The following is a 16,381-nucleotide window of genomic DNA, read 5'->3' on the forward strand; positions in this document are numbered from 1 at the left end:
TGACTTAAATAAAGATATTGACCTGGGCAAAATAGCCTGCAAGGATAAAACAATTAATGTGAGAGGAAATTTATGTTGAAGATGTCCCTGAGGATGGCTGGAAGGGCCGAAACGTAGGACAAATAAATAAATAAATAGTGTTGAGACTATTTTGGATATTAAATTAATTAATTGATAATAATTAAGCTTTCCTTTTTTTCATTTATATTTTAAAAATAGTATTTTTATTTGTTTGCCAATGGCCTTTGAGGAAGACTGTCTTTGATTCTAAAGCCCACTAACGTGCCGAGGTTATTATATTAATCTTGGAAGTGTTTGTTGAATTATATAAATATTATTTATTAATAAATAATAAATTATTTGTCAGATTAATTAAAGAGTCAAAAAGGAAGTGATGCAGGTCCTTTAATTATTAATAAATCTTGCCTAAAAACTATGTAGGTATTCTAAGTTCCGCCCCCTTGTACGATAATTAGGTGGATCAATATGATTTGATCTGGTTGATGAAGTGACTGTTGCAGTTTTGTTTATTTTAGTTTGTAGATAGACTATATAATGAATTTCAGTTGATTTTTGTTTGAGAATGTAGCATAAAGGTGGCCACTGATGATCACTCAAACCAAATTGGAATGATGGTGAGTGTGAATTTTTCGGAGTGGTGCAAAGTGGCTGAAATTCCATCGATCCTTAACTCCATCACTCCAACGAACTGTAAGTGTGGAAAAGCGATGTGATGCACAGTTTTTCACCCATTTTTCAGATTGCGTTACTCAAATAAATTTAGTATTGTTAAAATTTATAGTAAAAATCATAACCAAATTGTAGAAATGTATATAATTAAATATGGGCTCAGGTTTTTTTTTGTTTTTATTGTGTTATAAACAAAATACTCAATATTTAAGAACTATCTAAACTTGACTTTGTCGCTTTCATTTCGACCAGCTATTATGGAAGCAAATGTGAATTTAGGTTTTTTTATGTTTTGAAGTTATTTTGTTTCGGGTTATTTATTTCCTATATATTATTTGTATAGCTAGTTGTAATGTTCGATGACAATAATAATGTAGAAGTGGTTTGAGAAAATGAAATATAATCAATTGTATGTGATTTAAATATATATGATTACATTTATGAGCCTTTGCTCTTCTGTATGCTTATCGGAGATGGAATTTTTTTATTAATAAAAAAACTGTATATAAGGTTATAAAATAGCCTAACTATATTTATGTATAATTTTAATATGCTATGAAAGAAGGCCTTAAATAAAAATAAAAATAATTCTTTTATGAAATTATAATAAATAATGAGTTGAGATAAAAGACAAAAATAAAGTTAAATAAAATTTATAAAAAAATTTCTTAGCCAAGAATTTTTATATAAGAAACAAATAATTGTTTTAACTCTGTAAAAACACATAATTAATCTACTTGAGGAATTTTAAATTAAATATAGTATATATGTATGAATTATTTATTTACTTATTTTTAGTTCAAACTAAGTAATATGGAGAATGAACCGTGCAAATAAAAATTTTAGTGAATGTTTTCATCTACAGTTCTAGTTCTTTATTCTGTATATTATAGATTATAATAATTATCTGTTATTGATAATTTGCCATTAAAATATTCTTGTACATTTACTCCTATAAGATTAAAATTGATTTAATTTTGTCTAAATGCTATAATGCTGGTGATTGTTTGCTCATGAAAATAAATGAAAAAAAAAAATGATCTTACCACACCTCCAGATTGTATATTATCACACGTCTAGGTTATATACTTATCACTCATCTAGGTTATATACTTATCACACATCCAGAGTGAATGGGGCACAAATCAGAGAATAATATTTTTCTAGAATTAACATTAGAAACCGGGCAACATGTGCATGGAAGCTCCAGCATCTTGCTGGTCAGTCAGCTGTTGTGTTTATTGGTTTCATCGTATAATTCGTAATCTAACAGCAATGGAACTAGATACCTGTACGATTTCATTAATTGACTTGACCACAAAGGGAAACAGAAAAATATTGTATTACATTAGAATTTAAATAAATAAAAAAAAAGTATGAGATATTTATATATATGAGTAATGTACTTTCATAAAAGTAGCAGATGGATTACATGTGAGACAAGATAATCCTATTAAAAGAATTTATTCTTCTACCTAGGGAGCATGAAACAGAGGAATAGTTGAGGATAGAAGGAACATAATGCTCAAAGCCAATGGAATATTCATCTATCTGTACAAAGTTTGGAAGAACAAGAGAACCTCTGAGAATACACGATTCTATCTGTTTAAAAAAAATGTTCTCTCAGTACTACTCTATTCATCCGAAACTTAAAGGGTTACGAAAAGGAATGTGGAAATACTTTAATTAGAGGAAGATGGTCCGGCAGTGGTCTAAGAAAACACTCAAATAATAATAAAACTATTTAATGCAGGCACACAAGAGAAAGGAAAAGAGAATAAGAGTGAAATCAAGAATAAAGGGAGATAATGAACAAGACAAGAAGCGTACCTTACAGATGGCAAGCGAGCAAGGAAATTAATTGACAGGTAAGAGAGAGAGAGTGGTGGCGGAAAATTATTTACAACTTAAAGAAATATTTAAAACATAAATATAAAGTAATAATATATATAATAATAATAGTAATACTTTATTTATTCTGGGACAAGTCCCTTTAGAATATTACAGAGACATTGACAGATGAGGGCTGAGGAGCCTCAAAGATACTTAAACAAAAATATAAAGAAATATAAATAGTCATTATAAAAAAATAATTATAAGTTACTTTCTGACTTTAGTCAGTTGGACAAAAGAAAATTATGTAGAAATAATTAAGAATGACATAATAGTTTATATACATATTTACAATTTTATGGGGTCTGAATGGATAAGAAATGAATGAACTGGTGGGATTTAAAGTTAGGGAGGGTATTGGAGCGACGGATATTAGAAGGGATGGAATTCCTTAGGGATGAGGATTGGATAATAATTATAATAATAACTATATTGGGATCAATCAATTATTACAGACCATACAGTACACCATAATAAGCCAGACACCCTCCTTATAGACCTAAGAAAAAAGAAAGTAGAACTTATTTATGTTGGGATCCCCAACGATAATAATATAAGCTCCACTGTGGGAGAAAAACTGAGGAAATACTAGGAATTGGTGATAGAATTGAAATATATAAATTGGAAGGTTTTACCACTACTCTATTCATAATATAAACGAATGGTCTCATACCAAAATCAACAGTGGCAGGCATGAATGGTTTGGGAATGCCTATAGACGTGCTAAGAGAGGCTCAACAGTCAGTTCTCTTAGACACTGGACGTATAGTGCAAACATTTTTAAATATTTGAAAAAATATAAATCAACAAAAATATGAAGGTGGTTGGACTTCTAGGTCTCCCACCTCAGATACTCAACCCGCAATAGCGAGAACAACTGACCATGATAATAATACTTTATTTATTCTGGGACGAGTCCCTTTAGAATAATACAGAGAAGCTGACAGACGAGGACTGAGGAGTCTCAGAGATACTTAAACAAAAATACAAAGAAATATAAACAGTCATATATAAAAAATAATTACAAGTTACTTTCTCACTTTTATCAGTTGAATTTAAAAAAAAAAAACGAATAAATAAAAAAGAGAAAAGAAAACGATGTAAAAATAATTAAGAATGATATTTACATTATTATGACATATTTAAAATTATAGTGATTTACAATTTTATGGGGTCTGAATGGATAAGAAATGATTGAACAGGTGGGATTGGATATGCGGATGTTGGAAGGGATGGAATTCCATAAGGATGAGGCTCGGATGATGAATGATCTATCAAAAGCACCGGTTCAGTGGGCCCTTATGTGTAAATCTGAAGACTGGGAACAGGTATTGCGGGAACGAATAGAGGATTTGAATTGGAGGAGCTCGGAGATGTATGAAGGACGGCGAGATTGGATGACTTGGAAGATGAAGGATGCCAGGAAATACTTACAACAGTAGGAAACCAGTAGATAAAAAAGAAATATAAAAATACAGTACATACTAAAAGATGGAAAAAGGGAATAAGAGCAAAATCAAGAATAAAGGAAAAGTCACCTATCTTGCTGAATGCAGGCAAGCATAAAATGGAACTGAAGGTAAACAGGAAAGAGAAGTGGGGGTTGGTGGTTAACTAATACATTACATGTTAAAATAAAAATAATATTAGGAAATCAAAGAAAATATTAAAAATGAGCAAGCATCAAATAATAATACACATAATAAGGAGAAGAAATTATAAAAAACTATATATATATACAGTTGACTGTATAACTTTAAATATAAGATGGTCAGGGTTGCAGTCAACAAAGCAGTAAGAACAAATAGTTTTTAACTATTTAATGTCCAACGTTTCGTCCCACTTTGCAGGGCTTCGACAGGGCTAAAAAGATACAAAAACAACTGTTTAACCCATCGATTTGAACAGTCATTTTTGTACCTATTTAGCCCTGTTGAGGCCCTCTAAAGTGGGACGAAACGTCAGACATTAAATAGTTAAAAACTATTTGTTTTTTTAATCACAACCCTGACCATCTTCTTATATATAAAAAATTACATATGGATAAAATAAAATCAATGTTAGTAAATTAAAAGAATGGATACAATAAATATAATGTATTGAAGAAAAGAAAAAGTACAAAATGAATCGAGGTACAAAGATGAGTAAATTATATAATAAAAACATTAATATAGTAATGAATGTAAGTATAAGTTGGAAGTAACATATGAATACAAAGTACTGATGAAATACATAAATATGAGTGAAGTAATGAAAGTAAGCATGGGGAGGGGGAAATATTGTTTCAATCATTTCCAATGAAGAGTAGGACTAACCTTAAGCCAATAGACGAACTGACCTTGAAAAGGAAATGGAATTGGATTGTTCACAACCTCAGGAAGTTTGACAATGCTATAAAGAAAGATGTACTTAAGGGGGCTCAGAAGCAACTTAAGGGTGCTTGGAAGCGAGTGAGATCCAGTAACTTGTGATGAGAAAGGTGAATCAATCAAGATGGTGATGGGGATAGGTGAAAAACTTGGCGTCTGATAGAAATCAGTGGCGCAAATTTAAAATTACCTTTTGTTCCAATGACAGGATTACTACTTCATTGTTAACAGGATATCTAAAACGAACTTGAATATGTAATATTGAAAGAACTTTATGCATAAAGCACAACAGAGAAATTTAAGATTTGAAATAATCATTGATTTTTTCCTTTTTTATTTTTAAAAATCGGTTACTAATCTTAAGTATCTTTCAGCCTTAAAATGTATCAAATTCAATAAAGTTGTTCAAATATTAAAGAGAAAAATTTGTTAAGGTGTTAAGTAGAAACTATTTAAACAGACAAAGTACTGAAGAGGAATCCCTATTTCAAGATTTAATAGGGACTTATGCATCACTAAGTCGTAACATGTTCCAATTGTATTGGATTTTAGAGAATCAACTGTATTAAAATTTCTTTGGAATTTTGAGTTGTGACTCTTTCATTCTGGATGTTCTATATGCCACATACTTTCAGTGCTGAATTAATGTGCTCCACTTCTATTTCTTTTTTTTTTTTTTTCTTATACACCTTAAATGGGGTACTCTGATTACTTTGGGTAGCTCCAAGGACCCGGGTTCAAATATGGCTGGGCAGAAAATTGTTTTCTGTTACACTGTAGCCTTGAGTCAACCCTGTGGGTTCTGGGATCTGGTGGTCAAGCGTGATTCTGACCAAATCACCTCCTTGTTTAACAGTTGGTCTAGTAATAGTACTTTCTTATAAAGTACTACACTCTTTAACACTTCATGGGTTGTAGCTGTACAAATTTTAATTTATACATCTTAAATTACCTGCAGTTTTTGTTGATTAAACATATTTTTGTTGACGAGTAAGTACTATTGAGCAACTTGGTCTGTTAGAGTTAAATCATATTGCATCCCATCCATTGCATTTATTAATGGTGATCTGTATGCCTAGATTTATTCATAGTTGTAAGCATTAGTTCTGTATATTCAAACACTACTTTTTTCGAAAAGAATTCTTTTTAATTGTATTAATTGCAATAAGTTGGAATGAGGGTTGCGGTCAAAAAATGAAACACCCTGATAAGTATAAACAAATTTGGTTCCCTGTTTGTAGTCAAATTTATTTTTTCAGTCATAATGAATCAAACTGTTAATCCTATTTTGACTATAGTTTTATGGCTTATAATGGTTGGTACCTAGTTTGTCTCATATCAATTTTATTTGATTATACATTGATGCATACACTACTTTCACTTGTGCATGCATCAACTTGTTTTCCTTCCGATTCAGCTCAAAATTGCAGAAAAGTTTGGGATTCATATAGACATGGTTCAGTATAAATTTTATCAACTTCTTTCACTTACCCATGTGAAAAATTAATTTCTGGGATACACCCATGTAGAATGTATTTTTAAACGATAAATCATTAACATAATAATATAGGTAATTATGTGAATAATAGAAATACAGAAAAAGGATAATTTCCAAAAAATGAAACTTTTACTTAAGAAGAAAAAGAAAATTTAATATAAAAAGATGGTCAGGATTGCGGTCAATAAAGAACAAATAGTCTATAACTATTTAATGTCCTATTTTTCGCCCCACTTTGCAGAGCTAAAAAGATACTAAAAACATTACAACAATAAGGTAAATTAAGGTAGGATACATATTATGTAAAAATTAAGTGATATGAAAATTATATATAAATAAAAAGAAAGAAGACATAAAATAAACAACGATAAGAATAAAAAATTGTAACAATCGTAAGAATAAAAATTAAAAATTACGTCTAATATACAGTTAAAAAAGTACAGGAGATGTATATAAACAAAAACAAAAAAGTAGATGTGGGAACACAAAATTCAAACATACAGACAGAGAATGAAGAAGAAAGTTGAGATTAAATAAAGGTAGTGAAAGAATAAATATAAATAAAATTAATAATGATTATATTAAATTATATCCTTTAATTTCATTGTCTTGATTTGTTTTTTGCTCATTCATTATCATTTAATATCATCATTATTAATTCTATTTGGGCCGCCCATAGCTCAGTGGTTAAGACACAGTCTCACAGGTGCCGGTTCGAATCCGGCCTGGGACACTGACTTTTTTCATTGAGTGGCAGTCCGATAAAATAAAGAACTTTGACCCCCAACCATGGTTAGGCAATATAGGACTCCAATGGGAGTGTTGGCCAAAAAAAATTAATTCTATTTATATTTATTCTTTCACAACCTTTATTTAATCTCAACTTTGTTCTTCATTCTCCGTCTGTTAGTGTGTTTAAATTTTGTGTTCCCACATCTACTTTTTTGTTTTTTCTTTTTTTGTTATATATACGTCTCCTATACTTTTTTAACTGTATATTTGAGTTAATTTTTAATTTTAGTTCTTATGATTGTCACAATTTTTTATTCTTATTATCGTTTATTCATGTTTATTTTATATTAATACCATTTTATGTCTTCCTTTCTTTTATTTATATATAATTTTCTTATCACTTAATTTTTACATAATATGTATCCTACCTTAATTTACCTTATTGTAGTAATATTCTTAGTTGTTTTTGTATCTTTTTAGCCGCGATGAAGCCCTGCAAAGGGGGCGAAACGTCGGACATTAAATAGTTAAAAGCTATTTGTTCTTTTTTGACCGCAACCCTGACTATCTTCTTATATTTAAAGTTATTCAGTCAGCTATATATATTTATATATGTAGAAAATTTAATAGCTCACCATTTTATTTATTTTTTTTTTTTTATTGGCAGATGGTTATGCTGAGCTAAAAGGATTAGCCTGTGTTGACCGGTGCCAAATCTTAAAAAAATGAGTACAATAGTCTCGGAGAAATTCCATGGATTTTATTTGATTTTTTAATTTTCTAAAATAACGCCCTTTATATCACTTCTTTAATCTTCTCACATATGAACGATGTTTCGGGCTTTTTTGCTCATTATTCAGTTCTGAAATAAAAATAATATAAAACCAATAGTTTTTAGAACAAACGTAGAATATAATTTTAATAAATAATTTAAAATTAATTATAACTACTTTAATGTTTTATTATTTACAAATCTAGTTCACTATATTATAATTAGAGACCAAATTTTCATGCAATTTCATCCTTGTTACCTAGCTCTGAATTTCAAAATACCTAAACAGAAATTCGAATCATTGAAAAAACATTCAAATGACACCAATTTTATATACTAAGTTGAATGTTACAGGTTTTCTCCACAAAATTGCACGATTTGAGGTTTTTCTGCATGAAATTACACGTTTTACTCATTTTTAATTTTTTGTTTAATGCTTGTATTAAATTACATGTATTGTTTGTACTAAATTTCTCATATTATGTATGCCAATGTTTATTTACTTTAATTTCATTTTATTTTTTTTTTTTTTATTTAATTTATAGTTTAGAATATCTAATTATTTAGGTATTGATTAACAAATGAAGAGTCAAATTCAACATAATGAAAAAGAACAAATAAATTTAAGTAACGAATGTCTTGGAATTGTATTAACCAGTGGCTTCGAGTAACGATGAAAACGTCTCTCTTGAATGAGCTTGTTATTGTTTTGACTCGGATTTTCACTCCATCTTTTATCCTTCACTCTTCCCTCTGACGTATTTAGTAGTAATTTTTTACTAACTTTTTAAAGTTTTTCTACATCAACTTATACTTGGTAGTTTTTTGGTCGATGCTATATTTATAATTAAATACATAATTGAAAAATTAAGAAAAAGAGCATGCAATGAGAAATATTAGAGGAAATTAAATATTAAAGGGAATTTTGCTTGAAAGAATATTTTGAAATCCTTCTTTCTACATAGCCCTTGCATATTTTTCTAAAACTTAAAATGTAGGTAGTTTTAAGAAGTTAAATATTGATTTTCAGTCTTCTTAATAGGAATATGAAATTATCTAATACAACTAGTATAATCTTAGCTATTCAATTATGGACAAAATATTAAGTTTTTAATTGGAGAAATCTAATTTTTTATGTATATTTGCATAGGTTTTGAGAGTATTTTGAAAGTTTAATTTAATTCATACAAGTTTATTTTTCTTCTAAGCCCCATGGGTGCTTGGGGTTGATGTCATGATGAAAATGGCTGGAGGGTAGCCTCTTTTTCTGCATTATAAGATGGGGGCCGAGGAAATTTGATCTTTGGGAAAGGAGTAGTCTGTATTTTGTCTCAGTCTAATGGTGACGGGGCTCACCAGGTTTCTTGATTCGAATAATTTAGTTACTTGTACTCAGTCGAATCTAAGTCAGTTTGTGTATGTCTGTCTCCTTTGAGGCCGTCCTGTCAGTTTCAGTGTCCTAAATAAGGGGTTCGTACAGTACTGAAGGCTGTCAAAAAATTTGATATGTCTCCTCGATATAAATTCCGTCACAGTCGGTAGTTTGAATGTCGTATTTATGTGATCCATCTTTGGCCGTTGAAGGTGCTATGTTGGTCAGCATAGGTGCTCCGTAGTGGCTGGTCTCAGCACACTCTTGTAGATCATTAATTTGAGGTGGAGAGAATGATTTGAGAAAACGTTAACAGGTGATTAAGCCTGTAAGATTTGGTCCTGGCCTGTTTGATCTTCTTATTACAGTGGCGAGCTAGCGTCAGGGGTGACACCCAGATATGCTATGCTGCCTACTTGTCAATTCTCGTACCCTGCTACCTTATAGATTTTAAGGAGAGAATGCTTGTTCTTCTGGAAGAAGAAAATAATACAGTTATACAAGGTTAGATAATCTTTCCATATTTATATATTATAAATTGAACAATAAAGTTGATTATTGTGGGATTTAGATGTGGGGTATTTAATATCTAAATCCCGCAATAATCAACAAAATTTTTTGTTTTTACGTTACAATTTTGTATATTTTGAGTTTTTTTCTGCACAAAAATTCGGTCTCTAGTTATTACAATTTAAAATCTAAAAAGTTTTTGAAATTAAACAAAATTCCAAAGTAATCATTCTTTCCCTTTACCTTAAAATTATCTTGTTGGTAATGGGAATATGTTGTTCATATGTGAAAAGAAATATAAAAAATGAAATAAAATTCATGGATTATCTCTGAGACTATTATACTGATTTTATTGAGATTTGGGACTAAAATCACAAGTCACCCCAGACTGATCCTTTTAACTCAACATAACCATCTGCCATTTTAAAAAAAAAAATGGTTAACAATAGGAGCTTTATAAAAAAAAAAAAAAAAAAAAAGAAAAAGAGAGAAAAGTCTGCCAAGTCATGGTTAAATATAGCTTCCTCACTTTTTCTTTTTTCTTAGATGAAATTTTCATTTTTTGAAAATTATCCTTTTTCTCTATTTCTATTATCTACATAATTATAATTACATGTATCGTGTTATTCCTGGAAAATAAAAATAAGTAAGAGTTAACAAAATCCTATGGAACTAAGTTGTAAGTTTAAAACTTACTATTTATAATTAAAATATTTAATTTTTGGTTTCTGTGTATTTTGAAATGTATAAGCTTTGAAGTTCGAAGGAGGGTCAAACTTTTTTTTTTTAGCTCGATTACAAAGGCTTAATATCAGTGGTAAATTTTCCAATGTGGGAACGCTTACTATTTTCCAGTGTGGGAACGTTTACCATCTTCTGAGAATTGAATAACATCGGGCGATCCACAATGCTTGAAACCCATTCAGCCATTGTTGAGTTTTAACTCGGAAAAAATGTGGGTCGCCTATTAATATATAGGATTTCTGGAAAAAGTAGAATAAGAACGCTGTTCCCACGCGTTCCCGCCCCACTACACCACTGGCCATTATTAAGAATAATAAAGGAAAAGGAAAATAATAAAAATAAATAAACATATTTAAGAATAAGTTTATATTTATCTGTATGATTTCTTAACTGACCACACTCTCCAGCTAACTTCTTAAATTAAATCTATGATCAACAATATCTCCACCACTTATTAAAATAATTTTAGTATTATTTTGAGTTCAATTTATTTCTACTTCATCTGCTAGCAATGTTATATTAAAGGAAAAGGAGTTTATATTTGTATGTATTTAATAAGAAAAAATTTTTTGAAGGTAAAAAAAAATCATAAAGTAGTTAAATGTAGTAATGCATTTCAAATATTTTTAAGTGTTGTAATCATTAGCAATTTTATTATTTTTATACTAGAATATTAGTGTTGTTAATGACTGGCTTCGGACATTTTATATGCAATTAAATCTATCACATTTCAAAATCATAAAGGGTAATAAACATTTAATGATGTTATTGAGTATATTGTATCTGTGATTGTTACGTAATTCTAATGTAAATATTTGGCAATATTATGTAGTAGTCAATACTTTGTTGAATTTGCCTTACCTGTGCCAATTTCATGAAATTATTTCATTTTTTGTAATAATGAAATATATGTGTATGTGTTTATCAGTTGAGTTTATCTTTTTTTTTTTTTTTATTTAATAATTTATTTATTGATATTTACAACTGTATACATATATACACATCAAGTAAATTTGCTGTAAGTGATATTATGACATGATACAAACATGTGGAGAATCTACCCATTGATAGAGCTCCAAAAACATTTCTAAAGGAGAAGATCTTGAGGCCATCTTCTTTTCAGAGGCCTAGGAGGATTATTAGGTAGTGAAGGAGAAGCCAGGTTAGAGACGAGTTGGTTTGAGTGGTTGGGAAGTTTATTATGGAAGGATTGGTATCTGGTTCTGGCCAAATCGGCAACATATGGGACATTGAGGTCCTGATGGATGATTTGATTTGTGACAAAGTAAGGAGCATTAAGGATTTTACGAAGGATTTTGGACTGTAAGGATTGGATTTGAGAGGAATTAGATGGTTTAGTGGAGCCCCATAGCTCAACTCTGTATGGCATTGCTGGATAGTGGAGTGGGATGTTCGGAATCCAAACTGGTGATCTGGGATTATGTGGTTGGAACCTAGGATGGGGTACAAGCGTTTTAGTTTATCTTTTAAAATGTGAAACTGAGTTCACATTACATGATCTTTTTTATACTTCTTTTTCCTTACCACCTATGTCAGAAAAGTATTGTAACAGGTTCAAATTTTCAATGTGAAGTTTTTAATGTATCTGTGTCTTTCAGTGTCCTCTGAATCCAATGAGACCATTTTTGGCCTGTGTGTTCGTGCCATGATTATCTCTTGAACAGGTAGAATGACTCTGATTTTTTTATTGTTTAGGATTTTAGTCCCTAATGCCTGTGTACCAAATTGGGCACTCTGTGAGTGATTCCTGAAAAATGTGTTTTTTCTGTAGACAGTTGTGCCAAAACAGGTCTAACCATTTTAATAAAACTTACCTTCTCCTTATCGACATTTTACTTTTTATATGTTGCATAAATCCCTGAGTAAAACAAGAATAAATTTTAATGACAAAAAGTCATTTTATTTGCGTGTAACTCAATAAGTATACATTTGATGGTAAATAATGTACTAATTTGAAATATAGAAATAAATAATGTAATAATTTTAAATATAGGCATAAATAATGTAATAATTTGAAATATAGAGAAACTCTGTATGAAACAAAAAAAAAAAAGTTTATATGGGACAAGTATCAGGAAAGATTCAGGAAGACTAGCAAAAAAAAATTTTGAAATTAAGTTAATTAAAACTGCTTCTTTTGTAAAAAAATTACCTTGAAGGACTTTTCTACTTACACTAAAAGATCAGGATCAATCCTACGCTATTGAGGTGTGACATGAAATATGGGCATTCCTAGAAGCTATGGCTAATTGTCAAATTGTTGTTACTATATTAACATTTTGGAGGCCTTTTTTTTAGATAAGATAGGAGTGAGTGAGCCTCGTGTGGCCTATTCTTAGGGGTAAAAATAAATGAACAATGTAAATTAAAAATTTTTAAAAATGTTCAGCGAAACTTAAAATTAAATAAGAATAACAAAAGGTTATAGAAAATTTAAGAAAATGGAAATAACAACAGATAAAAAAGAAATATAAAAATATAGGCACACAAAAGTTGGAAAAAGAGAATAAGAGTAAAATCAAGAATAAAGAAAGATAATGAACAAGATAGGAACCATACCTTACAGATGGCAAGCGAGCAAGGAAATGAGTTGACAGGAAAGAGAGAGAGGGGTGGGGCGGTTAACGGTTAAACATACATTACAATTGAAAATTGTTAACAATTTAAAAAATAACCATAAAATGATAATATTCATAATTGGGGGAGAGAAATACTACAAAAAAAAAAAGTATACAATATAAAAAAGAAGAAATTAAATTTCAATTGTAATGGAAAATAATCTTAAAGCAAAGAGTATTAACAAATTAATGAAATATTTCAAAATTAAACTTTTTTTTTCTTTTTTTTATTTTATTTTATTTATTTGTTGATATTTACAACTGTATAAAAAAATACAACCAGTAAATTTGATCATAATGACATAATGATATGATACAGGATGTAGAGAAACTACCCAGCAGTAGAACTCTAAAACAGTTTACAATATAAGGTCACGAGGCCATCTTCTTTTCAGGCGCCTTGGAGGATTGCCAGGAATGGAAGAGGAAGTAAGGTTAGAAACGAGTGGGTTTGGGTGGTTAGGGAGTTTATTATGGAAGGAATAATATCGGGTTCAGGCTAGATCGGTTACATAAGGAACATTTAGGTCTTTATGGATGGTTTTATTAGTAACAAAATAAGGAGCATTGAGGATTTTACGAAAGATTTTGGATTGTAAAGATTGGATACGAGAGGAATTCGAAGGTTTAGTGGAGCCCCAAAGCTCAAATCCGTATGTCCAGATGGGCCTTATTATTGTCATGTAGATCAGTCTTTTGTAATGAGTTGGAAGTTTAGACCAAAATTAAACTTAAAATGATAACATACATAATAAGGGAGGGAGGGAGAAAAATTACAAAACAAGTGTATAATACAAAAAAGAATAACTTAAATTGAAAAACTGGATACAATAAATATAATACTGTGAAAAAAAAATAAAATATACAACATAAATAGAGATACAAAAGTATGTAAATTATAATATAGAAACATTAACATATAGTAATGAATGTAGTATAAGCTGGAGTTAACATATTAATATAATGTGCAGATTGAATATATAAAAATAAAATAAAAGCATGGATAGTAAAATATAAAGGAAGAAAATGATGTAGGTTTGTGCATTCAGGTTCTGTGAATAGTGAAACCCTAGTGGAAATACTGAAAGAGTATGGGGTAGAACAGAAAACCAGAAATCTGATAAAACTGACTCTGACAGATATAAAATCTACAGTGAAATTTCAGGGTCTTATAAGCAAACCTTTTCAGATAAAAACAGGACTAAGACAAGGTGACAGCTTGTCTCCAACACTTTTCAACATAGTCATGGATAAAATCATGAATGAATTCTGGAAAAAAAAAAAAAAATAACTCAAGAGCCATAGTAGGGAACAAAAACAATCACGTAAAAGTGAGCTGTTTGGCATTTGTCGACGATTTCGAACTGTTAGCAGAATCAGAGGAAGAGGCTATTAGTCAAATAAATACTCTACAAATAATAGCAGAAAAAGCAGGCCTACAAATATCATATGAAAAATAGAGCTCATGACTACTGAAGCAAATTTCAAGAAAAAAAAAATAGTAAACACTGAATATGGAAAAATAAAAGTGACCAGAAAATTTAAGTACCTAGGGGAAATAATTTGTCACAATGGTTCTGAGAAAGAGAGCATTCGAGAGAGAAAACCATCAAATTAGAAAAATATAAGCTTTCAAACAGCTGAAATTTACAATAAGAAGAACCTCTCTTCCAATACAAAGTTGTGATAAGGCCTGTGATTTTATAGAGTGATTCTAAAAATAGAGCGGAGGATCTTAAGAAAAATCTATGGGCCCAGATCTAGCAAAGAGATCTACAGGCAAATCAAAAACCTGGAAACCGAGATGAGAATCAGAAGGCTGATGTTCTATGGGCACATGAAGAGGATAAATGAGGAAAGATTGAATCAGAAGATCTTTTAAAAAAAATTTTTAGCTGCAAAAACATGGGAAGATACATGAGGCAAATGAGAGAGGAATTAAAGAGACTTAAAATTTCAGATACCGACTGCCTAGAGAGAGATAGATATGGGAAAACATTGAAAAATCTCACCAATATTGGAAGAGAAAATAAAGGGGTACGAAGTGGTCCGAAGAAAGGCAGTCGAGGATCATCAAACTGCGATGGGAAGAAAGAAAATCAAGACTCCCACAGAACCCTAACCATTGATATTGACGTGGTCCTTAGTGGCCGGTATGTGCTAAAAAAAAAAAAAAAAACTAAGATGGGGGCTTTAAAAAAAATAAGAACAGACAAAAGATATGGGATGAAAGTTAGCTTCTGCAATGCAGAACATAGAATAAAAGAATAACTAAGGAGGTTTAATAAGGGTTAAAATGTTTCCTATTATTATTAATCCATAATTCTTCTTTCAACCTATATTCTGCATTTCAGATGTTAATTTTCCTCCCATATCTGTTATCAGTTTTTATTTATTTTTAACCCCCCCCCCCCCACCTCCACTCCCATCTTACTTGTCTTTCTTTATAGATATAAAGAAGTATTATAGTATAATATTAAAATTACTATCCATCCTTTTATTTTATTTTTACATATTTATTCTGCACTTCATATTCCTATGTTATCTCCAACTTATACTACATACTAAATTTATATTAATGTTTCTATTATATAATTTACATCTTTTGTACCTCTATTTATGTTTTATATTATATTTTTCAAGATATTATATTTATTGTATCCAGTACTTTAATTTTATTTCTTCTTTTTTATATTATATACTTTTTTTTTGTAATATTTCTCTCCCCCTATTATGAATATTATCATTTGATGGTTATTTTTGAAACATTTCATTAATTTGTTAATACTCTTTGCTTTAACATTATTTTCAAATCAGCACTCTCTCTTAACAGTCATCTCATTTCCTTGCTCGCTTTCCATCTGTAAAGTATGCTTCCTATCTTGTTCATTATCTCTCTTTATTCTTGATTTTACTCTTATTCCCTTTTACTATCTCTTGTGTGCCTGTATTTTTATATTTCTTTTTTATCTGTTGTTATTTCCATTTTCTTTAATTGTCTATAACCTTTTGTTATTCTTATTTAATTAATTTTCATTAAGTTTCACTATATATTTTTTTAAAAGTTTTTAATTTACATTGTTCACTTATTTTTACCCCATTTAAGCGTTTGTTTCTTTTTTAGCCCTGCGAAGTGGGATGGAAACGGCTCATAATAAATAG

Source organism: Halyomorpha halys, unplaced genomic scaffold, assembly GCF_000696795.3.
Source record: "Halyomorpha halys isolate HHAL.00 unplaced genomic scaffold, Hhal_1.1 Scaffold246.1, whole genome shotgun sequence".
Classification (NCBI taxonomy): Eukaryota; Metazoa; Arthropoda; class Insecta; order Hemiptera; family Pentatomidae; genus Halyomorpha; species Halyomorpha halys.